Below are 22746 nucleotides of genomic sequence, written 5' to 3'. Positions count from 1 at the left end.
CCATTAGGCTCAAATCTCACTTGCTTGTGTTCTTAGCTCAAAAACATGACCCACAATATATATATAATTCAAGCAAGTTCTATGAAAAAGTTTTCACTCAAATCAATTGAGGTGCCCTATAGATAGAAATCCTTGAAAAATTTCATTATTTTGACTAAGCTTATTTTGTATATATATGCAAAATTAAGAAAATGCAAGTAAAAATCCTAAAAACCTAAAATGAAATGCAAAAGTGTTGGGATTAGAAATTCGTCACCCAAAATCACCGATCGGTCAGACAACCTCCCCACACTTAAAAGTTTGCACCGTCTTCGGTGTACTCAAAGATGAGCAAGGGGGTACGGCAACTCTCCGGATTGCTACTTTCAGCTGGTAGGTCAATCGGTCACTGCGTGTTCTTTATCTTGCTTCCATTATTGCTTGTAGTGCATTCATCATGAAAAACAAAAATATAACACCATAAGTTGAGAAGATGTAAAAGCAAGGAAGCATACATTGTTGGAATGAGGTAAATCACTAGAATTGAGTGAGTGAATTAGTGTGACATCCATAAAAGTGAGTGTGTGAGTTCTAAATTGCGCGATTTTTAGAACACACATTAGCATAAAAAGCTATGTCACAAAAGAAGCATGCACTTCACTTGTCTTAGTGTGCTTGAGATGCTTTAAGTGAACTTGTAAGGTAAAACAAGCATTAAAGAAGTATGAAAGCATTCAAGTCAAACACATATGGATGCATATAATCATGAAACACAATGCATTAAGATAAATGCACAACATCTATCAAGAAATTGCCTAATCAAAGAATAGGGTTTAAATCACATGGTGGCCAAATCATGCAATTCAAAAAGAGTTACAAGCTCGAAGGCAATTCTCATCACTTGGTATTTTTCAAAAGGTAAGCATGAAAAACTTAAAACCAAGTAGCAAAATATAACCTCAAAAATAGAGCCCAACAAAGATTATAAACATAGTGATGTTAAGAAAACATCCCTTTTCAATACTCAACAGCAATTAATGGTAAACAAGAATAACAATCCAACACTTACAATGAAAAAGAGAAATGAAATGAAAATTAAACTAAAACTAACTAAATAATTAGTTAACTAAAATAAATGATCATCAATGGTGTTTGGGAGTGTTGGATGAGGGGTAGAGAAAGGGAAGAAGAAAGGAGAAGGAAAGAAATGGAAAGGGGAGAAGAAAAGAAATGTGGTGAAGGCAGGAAATCCGCACGTATGCGTACATGATGCTTCCGCGTCGATGGCTTATTTCGAGAGTGGCGCGTACGCGTCATGTGCGCGTACGCGCGAGTTGGTTTGTGCCTTAGGCACAATGCAAGCATACCGCGAGCCTAACACTCGGGTTTTTGGTTGGAAGGTGGAACTTCTCAATCCATGCGTACGCACGCATGGCGCGCTCGCGTGGATGGTCTAAAATGCTAGATGCACGCGTACGCGCACAGTGCACGTACGCGTGGATGGTGCTCTGTTTTTCAAAATTTTTCTATGTTTTTGCACCAATCCAAGCATTCCAAACCTCCAAACAGCTACCAAAACACCATAAAACCTTATTTAACATACTAAACTACCAATTAAACTCAACTAACTAAACAAAACATGAAATTAAACTAATTCTACCAATATGTACAAAAGAGAAAAATGAAAAGAATTTACCATGGTGGGGTGTCTCCCACCTAGCACTTCTGTTTATTGTCCTTAAGTTGGACTTATGGGGAGCTCCTCTCAAGGTGGCTTGTGCTTGAATTCATCTTGGAACTCCCACCAATGCTTGGTTCTCTATTGTGCCCCATTCTTCATGGATTGAGCCAAGTGTTGATAGAGTTCTTCACAAGCTTGGAGCTCCCAATGTTGATCCTCTTTTTCTAATCCGGGATCCCACACTTTATTTTCACACCCGCCTTGAAGTTGATCATCATTATTAATCCATCCGGGTGGTAAGCAAGATAAATTCTCAAGGTGATACCAAACTCTCCTTTTAGACCCATTCAAGTGAGCACTAGCCCAACCCTTGCATCTAAGCCTTGAGGTATCAACCAAAATGAGCCTTGATTTACAATGCCATCCACTAAACATTCTTCTCTGACGCTTTATCCCACAAATCATCCTAAGTTGACCATCCGTTTCAAGTAAACCATACTCAAGTGGGGTAATAAAGCTAATAGAAATGAGTTTTACCCATTCAAGTGAAGGAATAGATGACAACCTAGGCAAAGATGCTTCCAATGATCTTGACAAAGCATATTCAACTTCCGTTCTTCTTTTTCTAAGGGCTTCCACCTCTTTACAAGATTTTTCAAATTCAATCCTTTGTTCATCAATTTCATCTAACTTTTCTCCATCACTTAAATCATAAATGGGAGGTTGAGAGAAATCTACCTCCACATCGCTCTCTTCTTCATTGGGAGAAGGTTCTTCAATTTCAAAGGATTCACCACCATTAGGATTTGATGCTTGATCTTTATCTCCAAGGGAACTCAACCCTTGTTCCATTCCTTCCAAGTCTTCATATGGGATATGCCTTGGAAGTTGTGCACATTCTTCCTCAGTATCAACTTCAATCTTCTTGGAGGGGTTTTGTATAACTCTAGGTTCCCATGGAGGTTCCGCATCTCCTAAGTCTTCAACCACTCCTTCCTCTTGTTCAATGGTCATAGGTTCCTCCAATTGTTATAACACAAAGTAGCATTTCTCCTTTTCCACCAGAGTTTCCAATCTCTCCTTCATGCTATGTTCCTCTTTAGATTCTCCGCATGTAGCCATGGGAGTTCCTTGAGTGTCCAAAAGTTGGGATGCTAGCCGGTTTACCACCTCATCCAAGGTGGTCATAAATTGTTGCACATCCCTTGTCATCTCCTCTTGTCCTTGAAGAAGAACATCGAGGGTTTCATCCATTAGAGGTTGGGGTGGATGGAAGGGTTCATCATATTGGGGAAAGGATTGATAATAGGAAGGTGGTTCATCATAATTAGGGTGTGGTGGTTCAACATTCTCCACTTTTTCCACTTGTTGCACAACATGCTCCATGGTTGCTTGAAATTAATCCAATACTTCCTTGAGATGATCCCTTGACTCTTGGTCCGCTTGGATATCATGAGTAGGATCATAGGGCTCTTGGATTGAAGGACATGAGTATTCTTCCATGGAAGGTTGTGGTGGAAAGTAGTATTCATCTTGTGGTTGGAAGGTTTCATATATTGGAGGTGGTTCATCTTGGTAATAATATGGAGGGGGTGGCTCTTGAAAATGTTGATGTTAGTGTGGTGGTGGTTCTATGTGTGGTTCATATGGCTCATACGGTTGTTGGTAGGATGGATATGGATTAGGGTCATATGAAGGTGCTTGGTGGTAGAGGGCTTGTGAGTATGGTTCATGTTGAGGATATGACTCATAGGCATATGGTGGTGGTTCTTGAAAGTCACAAGGAGATTCAACATAGCCATTTGATTGGTGTGCATCATAGAATGGCTCTTCTTCATAGTGCATTGGTGGAGGTTGTTGCCATGAAGATTGATCATATGCATATGGCTCCTCCCAACTTTGGTTATCCCATCCTTGATACATTTCTTCATTGTAATCTCCACTTTCTACAATATAGTTGTAATCACACTCATAGCCAAAGTGAGAATTCATAATGAAAAGAGAAAACAAAAATCAAAAGCTAATAGAAAATAAGAGAAACAAAATTCTACAAATAGTAAACAAAGCAAAAAAATCAAGATATTCACACTATTCACATATGTACAATAACCAATAACATAACACCATTGTAATTCCCCGGCAACGGTGCCTTTTTGATGATTGGATTTTTGATGGTTTAGAATTTCACAAATGAATTCTTGTTGCAAGTATAGTTCCTAAACCAAACAATAATCTTTTCATACAAAAAGTTGTTTGTCACTAAAACAAACCCCTAAATTTATAAACCGAAGTATTGGAACCTCGGGTCGTTCTCCCTAGGAATTACAATAAAGTGTCTTGTTATTGGTTGTGAGTTATTTTGGGGTTTTTGAGATTTTAGACAAGAAATATAAATGGCAAAGAAAATAAACTAACAACTAACAAAGCTCTTGGCAAGATATGAGAACTAGAAGTCCTATCCTAGTTATCCTTCTCAATTGTGATGAGAATTGTGTATTGCTCCCACTTAGTTAACCTCTAACCATGTAGGAAAGTCAAGTGGATGAATCAATTTGATTCCTCAAGTCCTAATCAACTCCTAAAGGAAAGACTAGCTTTAGAGGCATTCAAATCAATTAGCAACTTCTAATTATCAATCAACAAAGGAATTAGATAACTCAAGAGTCACTAATTACTCTACCTAGGCCAAGAGGAACAAAACCTACACTAAAACCCAACCAAGCATTTCATCAAACACTTGGAAGGCACAAAAGAAAAGCATAGTAAATTGACAACAAGAATGAAATCTAACAACAATTATTGAAAGGAATTAACAACAACAATTAAAAGAAACACATTTATTATGAATTATCTTTAATTGAATGGAGAGAAAAAATAGAAGGGATAAGAGTAGATCTACAACAAAGTATAAGAACAACATAAAGGAAATTACAACAAAAGAATAGAGGAAGATGAATGTAACAACAAGAAATTGAGAAGATAGAAGTAGAAGAAGATGAATTAAAATCTAGATCTAAGAACTAAACCTAATCCTAATTCTAATCCTAGAGAGAAGCACTTCTCTCTCTAAAACTAACTTTTCCTCCAAAACTAAGCTAAACTAAACTAATGGTAACTAGATTCTTCATTCCTCTTCAATCCTTGGCTTAAATAGCATCAGAAATGAGTTGGATTGGGCCCACAAGGCTTCTAAAATCGCTGGCCACGAGTTGCATTAAGTGGATCATGTGCCACCATCGGTGCGTCCGTATACCGTGCGCGTGCGCGCCCCTATGCATGATGCAACTATGGCAAATCTTATATCGTTTCGAAGCCCCGGATGTTAGCTTTCCAACCCAACTAGAACCGCATCATTTGGACCTCTATAGCTCAAGTTATGGTTGATTAAGTGCAAAGAGGTGGGCTTGACAGCTTTTGCGATTCCTACATTTCTTCATGAGTTCTCCATTTTTACATGCTTTTCCTTCATTCTCTTGATCCAATATTTGCCTCCTAAATCTGAAATCACTTAAAAAACATATCAAGGCATCTAATGGAATCAAGGTGAATTAAATTTAGCTATTTTAAGACCTAAAAAGCATGTTTTCACTCTTAAGCACAATTAAGGGAGAAGTTATAAAACCATGCTATTTCATTGAATAAATGTGGGTAAAAGGTTATAAAATCCCCTAAATCAAGCACAAGATAAATCCTACAAATGGGGTTTATCAATCATCATCCTAAAGAAACATAAACTAACATATATAAATAAATAAAATTTGGTTGCCTCCCAATAAGTGCTTCTTTAATGTCAATAGCTTGACAGTGATCTCTTTTTAGAGCTTTACAATTGCTCAGAGTATAGTTGTGGCCTCCCAACACCAAACTTAGAGTTTGAGTGTGGGGGCTCTGCTTGACTCTGTATGGAGAGAATTGGATAAAGCCTTTCATGCTTCTTCTCCATGTTTACAGAGGAGGATCCTTGAGCCTTAAATAAAAGGTAGCCCTCATTCAACTGAAGGACTAACTCTCCTTTGTCCACATCAATTACAGCCCTTACTGTGGCTAGGAAGGGTCTTCCAAGGATGATGGATTCATCCTCATCCTTCCCAGTGTCTAGGATTATGAAGTCAGCAGGGACGTAAAGGCTTTCAACCTTCACTAAGACATCCTCTACAAGTCTATAAGCCTGTTTCATTGATTTGTCTACCATCTCTAGTGAGATTCTTACAGCTTGTACCTCAAAGATCTCCAGTTTCTCCATTATAGAGAGTAGCATGAGGTTTATACCTGACCTTAGGTCATACAGAGCCTTTTCAAAGGTCATGGTGCCTATGGTGCAAGGTATTAAGAACTTTTCGGGGTCCGGTTTCTTTTGAGGTACTGTCTGCTGAATCCAGGTATTCAGTTCATTTATAAGCAATGGGGTTCATCCTCCCAAGTCTCATTACCAAATAACTTGGCATTCAACTTCGTGATTGCTCCTAGATACTGAGCAACTTGCTCCTCAATAGTGTTTTCGTCCTCTTCAGAGGAAGAATATGTATCAGAGCTCATGAATGGCAAAAGTAAGTTCAGTGGAATCTCTATGGTCTCTGTATGAGCCTCAGATTCCTTTGGTTCCTTAATAGGAAACTCCTTATTGGTCAGTGAACGTCCCTTGAGGTCTTTCTCACTGGGAATCATTGCCTTTTCACTCTCTCCAGGTTCTGCCATTTTGGTTATAGTTATAACCTTGCACTCTCTTTTGGGATTCTCTTCAGTATTACTTGGGAGAGTACTAGGAGGAGTTTTAGTAACTCTTTTACTCAGCTGACCCACTTGTGCCTCCAAATTTCTAATGGAGGACCTTGTTTCATTCATAAAACTAAGAGTGGTCTTAGATAGATCAGAGACTATGTTTGCTAAGCCCAAGAGGCTCTGCTTAGAATTCTCTGTCTATTGCTGAAAAGATGATGGAAAAGGTTTGCTATTGCCAAACTTATTTCTCCCACCATTATTGTTGTTGTAGCCTTGTTGAGGCTTCTGTTGATCCTTCCATGAGAAATTTGGATGATTGCTCAATGAAGGATTATAGGTGTTTCCATAAGATTCTCCCATGTAATTCACCTCCTTCATTGCAGGATTCTCAGGGTCATAAGCTTCTCCTTCAAAGGAGGCTTCTTTAGCACTGCCGAATGCAGCTTACAATCTAGTCAAATTTTGAGAAATCATATTGATTTGCTGAGTCAATATTTTGTTTTGAGCCAATATGGCATTTAGAGTATCAATCTCACGAACTCCTTTCTTCTGAGTCATCCCATTATTCACAGGATTTCTTTCAGAAGTGTACATGAACTGGTTATTTGCAACCATCTCAATGAGTTCATGGGCTTCTGCAGGGGTTTTCAGATGAAAGGATCCACCAGCAGAATGGTCCAAGGACATCTTGGACAATTCAGACAGACCATCATAGAATATACAAATGATGATCTATTCTGGAAGCATGTCAGAAGGACACCTTTTGGTTAATTGCTTGTATCTTTCCCAAGCTTCATAGAGGAATTCACCTTCCTTTTGTTTGAATGTTTGGACTTCCACTCTAAGCTTGCTCATCTTTTGAGGTGGAAAGAATTTGGTCAAGAGAGCATTGACCAACTTTTCCCAAGAGTTCAGGCTTTCTCTAGGTTGTGAGTCCAACCATGTCTTAGCTCTGTCTCTTACAGCAAAAGGGAAAAGCATAAGTCTGTAGACCTCGGGGTCAACCTCATTGGTCTTGACAGTATCACAGATCTGCAAGAATTCAGCTAAGAACTGATGAGGATCTTCTGATGGAAGTCCATGAAACTTGCAATTCTGCTGCATTAGAGAAACTAATTAAGGCTTAAGCTCAAAGTTGTTTGCTCTAATGGCAGGAATTGAGATGCTTCTTCCATAGAAGTTGGAAGTTGGTGTAGTATAGTCACCAAGCATCTTCCTTGCATCTCTTGCATTGTTGTTGGGTTCGGCTGCCATGTCTACTTCTTTTTTGAAATTCTTTAAAAGGTCCTCTCCGGAGTGTTGTGCTTTAGCTTCTCTTAGCTTCTTCTTCAGAGTCCTTTCAGGATCAGGACCAGCTTCAACAAGAATGTTTTTATCCCTATTTCTGCTCATATGAAGAAGAAGAGAACAAAAAGGAGTAGTGAAATCCTCTATCTCACAATATAGAGATTCCTTGATGTGTCAGAGGAAAAGAAGAATAGAAGAATGAGGTAGAGAGAGAATGAGAAGAATTCGAACACACAGAGAGAGAGATGGTTCGAATTATAAGTAGAAGAGAAGTGTTAGCAAATAAATAGAAAGAGAGGAGAGAGAGGGTTTTCGAAAATTAAAATTAAAATAATTAGTTAATTAAAAAGATTTTTGAAAAAGTGGTTAGTGATTTTTGAAAATTGTAAGTGGAAAAGTGGTTAGGTGGTTTTGAAAAAGATAAGAAATAGTAATTTGTTTGAAAAAGATTTGAAAATAATTTTGAAAAGATGAGAAGTTAGAAAAAAAAGATTTTGAAATCAAATTAAAAGAGATATGATTAAAAAAGATTTGATTTTAAAAAGATATGATTGAAAAGATATGATTGAAAAAGATTTGATTTTTAAAAGATATGATTGAAAAGGATTTTATTTTAAAAAGATTTGTTATGAACGGGTTTCTTGACAGTTTAGAATTTCACAAATGAAGTCTCGTTGTAAAGTATAGTTTCTAAACCAACAATAATCCTTTCATGCAAAAATTTGGTTGTCACAAAGAACAAACCCCAAATAAGAATTAACCGAAGTATTTGGACTCCGGGTCGTCTCACAAGGATTGCAATGAAGTGTATGCTTATTGGCTATGGGGTATGTTTTAGGGTTTTTAGAATAAGAGACATGAAAAGTAAATGATAAGGAAATTCAAATAACAAAAAGGTCTTGGCAAGGGTTGGTGGTCAAGGATCTCTATCCTTATCACTAACCACAACATGAGAATTGGCAAGGATCAACCCCATTAAGTCATCCTCTAACTAATAAAGGAGAGTCAAATGAGTTATGTCAATCCAAGTCCATAAGTCCTAGGTCTCCACCAATTCAATTAGTGAGATCTAAGGTCAATGGCTCCCAATCATCAATCACTTGGACATTAGCAACTCAAGAGTTCCTAAGTTACCTTCCCAAGCCAAGAACATAAAATTCTACTCTAAAGCCCAACCAAGAATTTTGTCAAACACTTGGTGGGTACAAAAAGCATAGTAAAAGTGCAAGAAATATAAATCTACCAACTACCACTTGCAAGAAAAGTAAAATTCACAACCCACATCATCAATAAAAAGAACATTAAACATTAAATTGCATTAAAGAAAAGGTCCAAATCCAACAAGAGTTCATCATCACAAAAGATAGCAAAAAGGGGAATTAACATGAAAACTAAGAGAAATCAAGAATAGAAACATAAAATTGTAGAGAAAACAAGATGAGAACATAAAATTGGAACTAGAATTAAGATGAAATTAACCTAACCTAACCTAATTCTAGAAAGAAGAAGGAGCTTCTCTCTCTAGAAACTACACTACATGATGCTAACACTTCAAACAATTGCTCCCCCTTTGCTTGGGCTTCAATTTTGCATGAAATACACTCAGAAACATGTTGGAATTGGGCCTGGGCTGCTCAGAAATCGCCCCCAGTGTTTTGCCATTAAGTGAGTCACGTGCGAGTATCGGCGCGTACACGCCATATGCGCGTGCGCGTCGATTGGCTATTTCTTCATCCGTGCGGAAGCGTCATGTACGCGTGCGCGTCTCTATGCGAGATCACTTTTGCGCGTGCGCGCCTTGTACGCGTGTGCGTCCTTTGATGCATTCCCAATCTTTGTTTCTTCATGCATTCTCCCCTTTGTATGCTTTTCTACTCATTTCTTCCATCCAATACTTGCCTTCTAAACCTGAAATCGCTCAACACACACATCAAGGAATTGAATGGAATTAAAATCACCAATTTAAGTCCTAAAAAGCATGTTTTTACATTTAAGCAAAATTCAAGGGAGAATTACAAAATCATGTTTCATTGAATAAATGTGAGAAAAGGTGATAAAATCCCCCAAATTAAGCACAAGATAAACCACAAAATTGGGGTTTATCAAATCTCCCCACACTCAAATCAATTGAGGTGCCCTATAGATAGAAATCCTTGAAAAATTTCATTATTTTGACTAAGCTTATTTTGTATATATATGCAAAATTAAGAAAATGCAAGTAAAAATCCTAAAAACCTAAAATGAAATGCAAAAGTGTTGGGATTAGAAATTCGTCACCCAAAATCACCGATCGGTCAGACAACCTCCCCACACTTAAAAGTTTGCACCGTCTTCGGTGTACTCAAAGATGAGCAAGGGGGTACGGCAACTCTCCGGATTGCTACTTTCAGCTGGTAAGTCAATCGGTCACTGCGTGTTCTTTATCTTGCTTCCATTATTGCTTGTAGTGCATTCATCATGAAAAACAAAAATATAACACCATAAGTTGAGAAGATGTAAAAGCAAGGAAGCATACATTGTTGGAATGAGGTAAATCACTAGAATTGAGTGAGTGAATTAGTGTGACATCCATAAAAGTGAGTGTGTGAGTTCTAAATTGCGCGATTTTTAGAACACACATTAGCATAAAAAGCTATGTCACAAAAGAAGCATGCACTTCACTTGTCTTAGTGTGCTTGAGATGCTTTAAGTGAACTTGTAAGGTAAAACAAGCATTAAAGAAGTATGAAAGCATTCAAGTCAAACACATATGGATGCATATAATCATGAAACACAATGCATTAAGATAAATGCACAACATCTATCAAGAAATTGCCTAATCAAAGAATAGGGTTTAAATCACATGGTGGCCAAATCATGCAATTCAAAAGAGTTACAAGCTCGAAGGCAATTCTCATCACTTGGTATTTTTCAAAAGGTAAGCATGAAAAACTTAAAACCAAGTAGCAAAATATAACCTCAAAAATAGAGCCCAACAAAGATTATAAACATAGTGATGTTAAGAAAACATCCCTTTTCAATACTCAACAGCAATTAATGGTAAACAAGAATAACAATCCAACACTTACAATGAAAAAGAGAAATGAAATGAAAATTAAACTAAAACTAACTAAATAATTAGTTAACTAAAATAAATGATCATCAATGGTGTTTGGGAGTGTTGGATGAGGGGTAGAGAAAGGGAAGAAGAAAGGAGAAGGAAAGAAATGGAAAGGGGAGAAGAAAAGAAATGTGGTGAAGGCAGGAAATCCGCACGTATGCGTACATGATGCTTCCGCGTCGATGGCTTATTTCGAGAGTGGCGCGTACGCGTCATGTGCGCGTACGCGCGAGTTGGTTTGTGCCTTAGGCACAATGCAAGCATACCGCGAGCCTAACACTCGGGTTTTTGGTTGGAAGGTGGAACTTCTCAATCCATGCGTACGCACGCATGGCGCGCTCGCGTGGATGGTCTAAAATGCTAGATGCACGCGTACGCGCACAGTGCACGTACGCGTGGATGGTGCTCTGTTTTTCAAAATTTTTCTATGTTTTTGCACCAATCCAAGCATTCCAAACCTCCAAACAGCTACCAAAACACCATAAAACCTTATTTAACATACTAAACTACCAATTAAACTCAACTAACTAAACAAAACATGAAATTAAACTAATTCTACCAATATGTACAAAAGAGAAAAATGAAAAGAATTTACCATGGTGGGGTGTCTCCCACCTAGCACTTCTGTTTATTGTCCTTAAGTTGGACTTATGGGGAGCTCCTCTCAAGGTGGCTTGTGCTTGAATTCATCTTGGAACTCCCACCAATGCTTGGTTCTCTATTGTGCCCCATTCTTCATGGATTGAGCCAAGTGTTGATAGAGTTCTTCACAAGCTTGGAGCTCCCAATGTTGATCCTCTTTTTCTAATCCGGGATCCCACACTTTATTTTCACACCCGCCTTGAAGTTGATCATCATTATTAATCCATCCGGGTGGTAAGCAAGATAAATTCTCAAGGTGATACCAAACTCTCCTTTTAGACCCATTCAAGTGAGCACTAGCCCAACCCTTGCATCTAAGCCTTGAGGTATCAACCAAAATGAGCCTTGATTTACAATGCCATCCACTAAACATTCTTCTCTGACGCTTTATCCCACAAATCATCCTAAGTTGACCATCCGTTTCAAGTAAACCATACTCAAGTGGGGTAATAAAGCTAATAGAAATGAGTTTTACCCATTCAAGTGAAGGAATAGATGACAACCTAGGCAAAGATGCTTCCAATGATCTTGACAAAGCATATTCAACTTCCGTTCTTCTTTTTCTAAGGGCTTCCACCTCTTTACAAGATTTTTCAAATTCAATCCTTTGTTCATCAATTTCATCTAACTTTTCTCCATCACTTAAATCATAAATGGGAGGTTGAGAGAAATCTACCTCCACATCGCTCTCTTCTTCATTGGGAGAAGGTTCTTCAATTTCAAAGGATTCACCACCATTAGGATTTGATGCTTGATCTTTATCTCCAAGGGAACTCAACCCTTGCTCCATTCCTTCCAAGTCTTCATATGGGATATGCCTTGGAAGTTGTGCACATTCTTCCTCAGTATCAACTTCAATCTTCTTGGAGGGGTTTTGTATAACTCTAGGTTCCCATGGAGGTTCCGCATCTCCTAAGTCTTCAACCACTCCTTCCTCTTGTTCAATGGTCATAGGTTCCTCCAATTGTTATAACACAAAGTAGCATTTCTCCTTTTCCACCAGAGTTTCCAATCTCTCCTTCATGCTATGTTCCTCTTTAGATTCTCCGCATGTAGCCATGGGAGTTCCTTGAGTGTCCAAAAGTTGGGATGCTAGCCGGTTTACCACCTCATCCAAGGTGGTCATAAATTGTTGCACATCCCTTGTCATCTCCTCTTGTCCTTGAAGAAGAACATCGAGGGTTTCATCCATTAGAGGTTGGGGTGGATGGAAGGGTTCATCATATTGGGGAAAGGATTGATAATAGGAAGGTGGTTCATCATAATTAGGGTGTGGTGGTTCAACATTCTCCACTTTTTCCACTTGTTGCACAACATGCTCCATGGTTGCTTGAAATTAATCCAATACTTCCTTGAGATGATCCCTTGACTCTTGGTCCGCTTGGATATCATGAGTAGGATCATAGGGCTCTTGGATTGAAGGACATGAGTATTCTTCCATGGAAGGTTGTGGTGGAAAGTAGTATTCATCTTGTGGTTGGAAGGTTTCATATATTGGAGGTGGTTCATCTTGGTAATAATATGGAGGGGGTGGCTCTTGAAAATGTTGATGTTAGTGTGGTGGTGGTTCTATGTGTGGTTCATATGGCTCATACGGTTGTTGGTAGGATGGATATGGATTAGGGTCATATGAAGGTGCTTGGTGGTAGAGGGCTTGTGAGTATGGTTCATGTTGAGGATATGACTCATAGGCATATGGTGGTGGTTCTTGAAAGTCACAAGGAGATTCAACATAGCCATTTGATTGGTGTGCATCATAGAATGGCTCTTCTTCATAGTGCATTGGTGGAGGTTGTTGCCATGAAGATTGATCATATGCATATGGCTCCTCCCAACTTTGGTTATCCCATCCTTGATACATTTCTTCATTGTAATCTCCACTTTCTACAATATAGTTGTAATCACACTCATAGCCAAAGTGAGAATTCATAATGAAAAGAGAAAACAAAAATCAAAAGCTAATAGAAAATAAGAGAAACAAAATTCTACAAATAGTAAACAAAGCAAAAAAATCAAGATATTCACACTATTCACATATGTACAATAACCAATAACATAACACCATTGTAATTCCCCGGCAACGGTGCCTTTTTGATGATTGGATTTTTGATGGTTTAGAATTTCACAAATGAATTCTTGTTGCAAGTATAGTTCCTAAACCAAACAATAATCTTTTCATACAAAAAGTTGTTTGTCACTAAAACAAACCCCTAAATTTATAAACCGAAGTATTGGAACCTCGGGTCGTTCTCCCTAGGAATTACAATAAAGTGTCTTGTTATTGGTTGTGAGTTATTTTGGGGTTTTTGAGATTTTAGACAAGAAATATAAATGGCAAAGAAAATAAACTAACAACTAACAAAGCTCTTGGCAAGATATGAGAACTAGAAGTCCTATCCTAGTTATCCTTCTCAATTGTGATGAGAATTGTGTATTGCTCCCACTTAGTTAACCTCTAACCATGTAGGAAAGTCAAGTGGATGAATCAATTTGATTCCTCAAGTCCTAATCAACTCCTAAAGGAAAGACTAGCTTTAGAGGCATTCAAATCAATTAGCAACTTCTAATTATCAATCAACAAAGGAATTAGATAACTCAAGAGTCACTAATTACTCTACCTAGGCCAAGAGGAACAAAACCTACACTAAAACCCAACCAAGCATTTCATCAAACACTTGGAAGGCACAAAAGAAAAGCATAGTAAATTGACAACAAGAATGAAATCTAACAACAATTATTGAAAGGAATTAACAACAACAATTAAAAGAAACACATTTATTATGAATTATCTTTAATTGAATGGAGAGAAAAAATAGAAGGGATAAGAGTAGATCTACAACAAAGTATAAGAACAACATAAAGGAAATTACAACAAAAGAATAGAGGAAGATGAATGTAACAACAAGAAATTGAGAAGATAGAAGTAGAAGAAGATGAATTAAAATCTAGATCTAAGAACTAAACCTAATCCTAATTCTAATCCTAGAGAGAAGCACTTCTCTCTCTAAAACTAACTTTTCCTCCAAAACTAAGCTAAACTAAACTAATGGTAACTAGATTCTTCATTCCTCTTCAATCCTTGGCCTAAATAGCATCAGAAATGAGTTGGATTGGGCCCACAAGGCTTCTAAAATCGCTGGCCACGAGTTGCATTAAGTGGATCATGTGCCACCATCGGTGCGTCCGTATACCGTGCGCGTGCGCGCCCCTATGCATGATGCAACTATGGCAAATCTTATATCGTTTCGAAGCCCCGGATGTTAGCTTTCCAACCCAACTAGAACCGCATCATTTGGACCTCTATAGCTCAAGTTATGGTTGATTAAGTGCAAAGAGGTGGGCTTGACAGCTTTTGCGATTCCTACATTTCTTCATGAGTTCTCCATTTTTACATGCTTTTCCTTCATTCTCTTGATCCAATATTTGCCTCCTAAATCTGAAATCACTTAAAAAACATATCAAGGCATCTAATGGAATCAAGGTGAATTAAATTTAGCTATTTTAAGACCTAAAAAGCATGTTTTCACTCTTAAGCACAATTAAGGGAGAAGTTATAAAACCATGCTATTTCATTGAATAAATGTGGGTAAAAGGTTATAAAATCCCCTAAATCAAGCACAAGATAAATCCTACAAATGGGGTTTATCAATCATCATCCTAAAGAAAACATAAACTAACATATATAAATAAATAAAATTTGGTTGCCTCCCAATAAGTGCTTCTTTAATGTCAATAGCTTGACAGTGATCTCTTTTTAGAGCTTTACAATTGCTCAGAGTATAGTTGTGGCCTCCCAACACCAAACTTAGAGTTTGAGTGTGGGGGCTCTGCTTGACTCTGTATGGAGAGAATTGGATAAAGCCTTTCATGCTTCTTCTCCATGTTTACAGAGGAGGATCCTTGAGCCTTAAATAAAAGGTAGCCCTCATTCAACTGAAGGACTAACTCTCCTTTGTCCACATCAATTACAGCCCTTACTGTGGCTAGGAAGGGTCTTCCAAGGATGATGGATTCATCCTCATCCTTCCCAGTGTCTAGGATTATGAAGTCAGCAGGGACGTAAAGGCTTTCAACCTTCACTAAGACATCCTCTACAAGTCTATAAGCCTGTTTCATTGATTTGTCTACCATCTCTAGTGAGATTCTTACAGCTTGTACCTCAAAGATCTCCAGTTTCTCCATTATAGAGAGTAGCATGAGGTTTATACCTGACCTTAGGTCATACAGAGCCTTTTCAAAGGTCATGGTGCCTATGGTGCAAGGTATTAAGAACTTTTCGGGGTCCGGTTTCTTTTGAGGTACTGTCTGCTGAATCCAGGTATTCAGTTCATTTATAAGCAATGGGGTTCATCCTCCCAAGTCTCATTACCAAATAACTTGGCATTCAACTTCGTGATTGCTCCTAGATACTGAGCAACTTGCTCCTCAATAGTGTTTTCGTCCTCTTCAGAGGAAGAATATGTATCAGAGCTCATGAATGGCAAAAGTAAGTTCAGTGGAATCTCTATGGTCTCTGTATGAGCCTCAGATTCCTTTGGTTCCTTAATAGGAAACTCCTTATTGGTCAGTGAACGTCCCTTGAGGTCTTTCTCACTGGGAATCATTGCCTTTTCACTCTCTCCAGGTTCTGCCATTTTGGTTATAGTTATAACCTTGCACTCTCTTTTGGGATTCTCTTCAGTATTACTTGGGAGAGTACTAGGAGGAGTTTTAGTAACTCTTTTACTCAGCTGACCCACTTGTGCCTCCAAATTTCTAATGGAGGACCTTGTTTCATTCATAAAACTAAGAGTGGTCTTAGATAGATCAGAGACTATGTTTGCTAAGCCCAAGAGGCTCTGCTTAGAATTCTCTGTCTATTGCTGAAAAGATGATGGAAAAGGTTTGCTATTGCCAAACTTATTTCTCCCACCATTATTGTTGTTGTAGCCTTGTTGAGGCTTCTGTTGATCCTTCCATGAGAAATTTGGATGATTGCTCAATGAAGGATTATAGGTGTTTCCATAAGATTCTCCCATGTAATTCACCTCCTTCATTGCAGGATTCTCAGGGTCATAAGCTTCTCCTTCAAAGGAGGCTTCTTTAGCACTGCCGAATGCAGCTTACAATCTAGTCAAATTTTGAGAAATCATATTGATTTGCTGAGTCAATATTTTGTTTTGAGCCAATATGGCATTTAGAGTATCAATCTCACGAACTCCTTTCTTCTGAGTCATCCCATTATTCACAGGATTTCTTTCAGAAGTGTACATGAACTGGTTATTTGCAACCATCTCAATGAGTTCATGGGCTTCTGCAGGGGTTTTCAGATGAAAGGATCCACCAGCAGAATGGTCCAAGGACATCTTGGACAATTCAGACAGACCATCATAGAATATACAAATGATGATCTATTCTGGAAGCATGTCAGAAGGACACCTTTTGGTTAATTGCTTGTATCTTTCCCAAGCTTCATAGAGGAATTCACCTTCCTTTTGTTTGAATGTTTGGACTTCCACTCTAAGCTTGCTCATCTTTTGAGGTGGAAAGAATTTGGTCAAGAGAGCATTGACCAACTTTTCCCAAGAGTTCAGGCTTTCTCTAGGTTGTGAGTCCAACCATGTCTTAGCTCTGTCTCTTACAGCAAAAGGGAAAAGCATAAGTCTGTAGACCTCGGGGTCAACCTCATTGGTCTTGACAGTATCACAGATCTGCAAGAATTCAGCTAAGAACTGATGAGGATCTTCTGATGGAAGTCCATGAAACTTGCAATTCTGCTGCATTAGAGAAACTAATTAAGGCTTAAGCTCAAAGTTGTTTGCTCTAATGGCAGGAATTGAGATGCTTCTTCCATAGAAGTTGGAAGTTGGTGTAGTATAGTCACCAAGCATCTTCCTTGCATCTCTTGCATTGTTGTTGGGTTCGGCTGCCATGTCTACTTCTTTTTTGAAATTCTTTAAAAGGTCCTCTCCGGAGTGTTGTGCTTTAGCTTCTCTTAGCTTCTTCTTCAGAGTCCTTTCAGGATCAGGACCAGCTTCAACAAGAATGTTTTTATCCCTATTTCTGCTCATATAAAGAAGAAGAGAACAAAAAGGAGTAGTGAAATCCTCTATCTCACAATATAGAGATTCCTTGATGTGTCAGAGGAAAAGAAGAATAGAAGAATGAGGTAGAGAGAGAATGAGAAGAATTCGAACACACAGAGAGAGAGAGATGGTTCGAATTATAAGTAGAAGAGAAGTGTTAGCAAATAAATAGAAAGAGAGGAGAGAGAGAGTTTTCGAAAATTAAAATTAAAATAATTAGTTAATTAAAAAGATTTTTGAAAAAGTGGTTAGTGATTTTTGAAAATTGTAAGTGGAAAAGTGGTTAGGTGGTTTTGAAAAAGATAAGAAATAGTAATTTGTTTGAAAAAGATTTGAAAATAATTTTGAAAAGATGAGAAGTTAGAAAAAAAAGATTTTGAAATCAAATTAAAAGAGATATGATTAAAAAAGATTTGATTTTAAAAAGATATGATTGAAAAGATATGATTGAAAAAGATTTGATTTTTAAAAGATATGATTGAAAAGGATTTTATTTTAAAAAGATTTGTTATGAACGGGTTTCTTGACAGTTTAGAATTTCACAAATGAAGTCTCGTTGTAAAGTATAGTTTCTAAACCAACAATAATCCTTTCATGCAAAAATTTGGTTGTCACAAAGAACAAACCCCAAATAAGAATTAACCGAAGTATTTGGACTCCGGGTCGTCTCACAAGGATTGCAATGAAGTGTATGCTTATTGGCTATGGGGTATGTTTTAGGGTTTTTAGAATAAGAGACATGAAAAGTAAATGATAAGGAAATTCAAATAACAAAAAGGTCTTGGCAAGGGTTGGTGGTCAAGGATCTCTATCCTTATCACTAACCACAACATGAGAATTGGCAAGGATCAACCCCATTAAGTCATCCTCTAACTAATAAAGGAGAGTCAAATGAGTTATGTCAATCCAAGTCCATAAGTCCTAGGTCTCCACCAATTCAATTAGTGAGATCTAAGGTCAATGGCTCCCAATCATCAATCACTTGGACATTAGCAACTCAAGAGTTCCTAAGTTACCTTCCCAAGCCAAGAACATAAAATTCTACTCTAAAGCCCAACCAAGAATTTTGTCAAACACTTGGTGGGTACAAAAAGCATAGTAAAAGTGCAAGAAATATAAATCTACCAACTACCACTTGCAAGAAAAGTAAAATTCACAACCCACATCATCAATAAAAAGAACATTAAACATTAAATTGCATTAAAGAAAAGGTCCAAATCCAACAAGAGTTCATCATCACAAAAGATAGCAAAAAGGGGAATTAACATGAAAACTAAGAGAAATCAAGAATAGAAACATAAAATTGTAGAGAAAACAAGATGAGAACATAAAATTGGAACTAGAATTAAGATGAAATTAACCTAACCTAACCTAATTCTAGAAAGAAGAAGGAGCTTCTCTCTCTAGAAACTACACTACATGATGCTAACACTTCAAACAATTGCTCCCCCTTTGCTTGGGCTTCAATTTTGCATGAAATACACTCAGAAACATGTTGGAATTGGGCCTGGGCTGCTCAGAAATCGCCCCCAGTGTTTTGCCATTAAGTGAGTCACGTGCGAGTATCGGCGCGTACACGCCATATGCGCGTGCGCGTCGATTGGCTATTTCTTCATCCGTGCGGAAGCGTCATGTACGCGTGCGCGTCTCTATGCGAGATCACTTTTGCGCGTGCGCGCCTTGTACGCGTGTGCGTCCTTTGATGCATTCCCAATCTTTGTTTCTTCATGCATTCTCCCCTTTGTATGCTTTTCTACTCATTTCTTCCATCCAATACTTGCCTTCTAAACCTGAAATCGCTCAACACACACATCAAGGAATTGAATGGAATTAAAATCACCAATTTAAGTCCTAAAAAGCATGTTTTTACATTTAAGCAAAATTCAAGGGAGAATTACAAAATCATGTTTCATTGAATAAATGTGAGAAAAGGTGATAAAATCCCCCAAATTAAGCACAAGATAAACCACAAAATTGGGGTTTATCAAATCTCCCCACACTTAAACTAAGCATGTCCAAATGCTAAAATTAAGAAAGAAGCAAAAGGGTATCAACATTTATTCATGCAGACTAACTAAATGCAATCTATCTAAATGAATGCATCCACTTGGTCAAAACAGGTCAATTTCCAAGAATACATATACAAGCACAAGGGCTAAGGCAATAGCAATCAAATCAACCCACAATTGAATTGAATCATTGAAAGATTTTACAAACTTGCAAGAAAAGTTGATCATGTGTGTTAACATGTAATTGAGCGATCGAACCCTCACCGGATGTGTATCTGCTCTAGGCACTCAAGTGTATGGGGTTGATTCACTCAATTCTCCCCTAATCATGCTTTCCAAGATTTGTTTTTCATCTAACAATCAACAATTTACTTTATGCATGCATACAAATATCATGAGGGCTTTCCATAGGTTGTAATGGGGCTAGGGTCAAGGTAGGATGCATATGGTCAAGTGGACTAGAATTTGAATCTTTGATTAACCTAAACTTCCCACCTAACCTACAACAACTTATACAATTCAAAGCTAACCTAGCTATCCATTCTTCACTTTTTCGCACACTCATGCATTCCCTTTTGATCACCACACATATGCATTGACTCTTATTGAACTTCACTTTGGGGCATTTTGTCCCCTTTTTATTGCTTTTCTTTTTTCTTTCTTTTCTATATATATATTTTTTTGTTTTTCTCATTTTTTTCTTCTTTTTAAACTAAAATATATACAAGAACATCAATGCATATGGTTCACACATGATTAATACATGAGTATGTACCCAATTCCCAAAATTTTCAACACAAATACAAAATATACTTTTATCTCTACCCAATGTTCCCAACTTTTCCAAAATCAAATGATAAACACTCTCACTAGCCCAAGCTAATCAAAGATCCAAATTAAGGACATTTATTATTTTTCACTTAGGCTTGTAATGTGCTACAATTAAGAATAAGTGGGTTAAGTATAGGCTCAAAATTGGTTAACAATAGAAGGTAAAAGGTAGGCTATTTGGGTAAGTGAGCTATTTGAACAATAGCCTCAATCATATAAATGCATGTATACACAAAGTAATGGACATAAAGAATCAAACAAATCAAAGATTACAATCATAGGAAGAGAATAATGCACACAAGAATGAAAATAAGTGGTTATGTATGATGTAACCACACAATTGCGGCTCAAGTCTCACATGCTTGTGTTCTTAGCTCAAAAAGCATGTTCCACAAAGTATATAGTTCAAGAAAGTTCTAAAAAAAATTCAACCAAATGGGGTGGTGCCCTAAAAATGAATTTCTTGGAAATTTTCATCACATTGACTAAGTTTATTCTAATGCAATGTTGTGATTTAAAATTTTCCTTAGTTTACCCATTTTTCAATCAAAACATAATTCTTATATAAAAAGGGTCAACTAAGTTTTAACAATCCAAAATATATTTTTTTTTTCAATCACAATCAAAGCCAAAATGCAAAATATATATATATATATATATATATATATATATATATATAATAAGAGTAAGTAAAAGTGTGCATCAACCAAAATAAGGGTATCCACAATAGCAACTATGTACAATAATCCCAAAATGATCTAAAAGATAAAGTGCAAAATAAAATAAAGTAGCAGAAACTAAAGATAGATATCTGAAAGTTCACCACATAAATGCAAACATCGGTCACGAACGGTGACCTCCCCACACTTTAGAATCTAGCATCGTCCTCGATGCTACTGCTGAAGCTAGGGATAGGGGTCAATAATCACACCGGGCTGTGGCTCGGGTTCAGGCTGTAGCTCAGGCTCAGGCTGTGGATCCTCAGGAGGCTGTTAGACCTCAGTGGTAGCCTGTGTCTCTGGTGGTACCTCCTGCTGAGTCGGCTCCTCACCATGCTCCTCTTCCTGGTCCTGCTCGTCAGAGGCTGGAGAGTCTGGGAGTGGAGGTAGCTCAATGCCCTGTGATACAAACACCTGGTCTATACAGTCGAGACGTCGCATGATACGATGCTCACTGCACTCCATAAAGCGAAACAGGCGCTGCACCAATAGGTATGTCGGCTCAGGTGTTGACGGTGGTGGCAAGGGTGCTGCTGCTGCTGTTGAGGAAGAGGGTCCTGCTGCTGCTGTGTAGGATGAAGGTCTAGCTGCCTCAACTGCCGCTCTAGCTTGAGAACGGCGTCTGGCCGGGGGCTTCTCGTGCACCCATCCACCCCATGGAATAGTAACCTCCTTGTCGTCGTCATCTGGGTGTGGTGGTGTCACGTCATTATCCTCCCACGGGACCTCGGCTAGCTCAATCATGCTGGTAACCAGTGTAGGAAACGGTAATAGGCCACGAATATGCGCTCGCCACATGCTATGCCTGATCAACCGGGGAAAATATACGTTTTTTCCCTCCATGACACAGCCAATCAAAACCAACATATCCATCGGAATCTCAGAAAAGTGAGTAGTGGACAAGACATAGTGGGTAAATATCTACTGCCAAGTCTTAGCCTCTCTAGTCAGATGAGCAAATGGCATCCCTTTGGGCTTCTTGTTGCCTGAATCCATCACCTAAGGGGCGTCTGGTGTGGCAATCACGCGCTTAAGCGCCTCATAATCAAAGGTCATGCAATGGATAGCTACATCTGCCTGCTAATAAGCGCATGTGTCATCAGTAAGGTGTCAGCACTGCAACGCCTCCTCAATGGCAGCCTCAGTAATCATAATCTCTCTACCCCTCAGCTGGATTGAATTGAGATTGGCACGAAAGAAGTTGCAGTAGAACTCCTTGATCCACGAGATGTTTATTTTTCCCAGATCCCTATCAATAAAGTCCAAACCCAACTCTAGAATGCGGCTGTTGATGGCGCGTCTCACATCAATGGGAAGGACTAGTTTCTTTTCAATGTTCAAGTTCTTCTTCCGATAATTGGGGAAGCGAAGCTCACAATAAAGGTTGGGAAATTTGATTGGGTCAGTGGAAGGTAGCAACTGATTTTCCTTGTCTGTGTCACTCAGCAGATTCTTAGCATAATTTGCATAGGGAAAAAGGGTAGAAGCCTTAGAGCACTTCCTCTTCTTTGAAGTAGTGGCTATAGCTTTTCTTTTGTCTGACATCCTGAAAAACAGAGATGATATAATATAAGAAGCTAGCCAAACAAATAATAAGCACTCAAAATAATGCATATTCATGAAGTGAGTGAATAAAATAGAAATCTTGGAATGAAAGCAACAGAATTCAGAATCTAAATCAAATTTCAAACCAAGAATCCAAACCACAATTGCA

At 38.1% G+C, this 22746-nt stretch overlaps 2 non-coding genes across 2 annotated transcripts; both read left to right on the top strand.

Moving 5' to 3' along the window:
• The first annotated feature begins 7120 nt into the window (after window positions 1-7120).
• On the top strand, window positions 7121-7228 carry LOC112713904 (small nucleolar RNA R71). The gene has a single exon (XR_003158863.1). It is a non-coding gene; the product is annotated as a small nucleolar RNA R71 (small nucleolar RNA).
• Window positions 7229-16807: 9579 nt separating this feature from the next.
• On the top strand, window positions 16808-16915 carry LOC112713906 (small nucleolar RNA R71). The gene has a single exon (XR_003158866.1). It is a non-coding gene; the product is annotated as a small nucleolar RNA R71 (small nucleolar RNA).
• Window positions 16916-22746: the final 5831 nt, after the last annotated feature.

The sequence above is a fragment of the Arachis hypogaea genome, chromosome 9, assembly GCF_003086295.3.
Source record: "Arachis hypogaea cultivar Tifrunner chromosome 9, arahy.Tifrunner.gnm2.J5K5, whole genome shotgun sequence".
Taxonomy (NCBI): Eukaryota; Viridiplantae; Streptophyta; class Magnoliopsida; order Fabales; family Fabaceae; genus Arachis; species Arachis hypogaea.
This window is presented reverse-complemented; position numbering and strand designations above follow the sequence as displayed.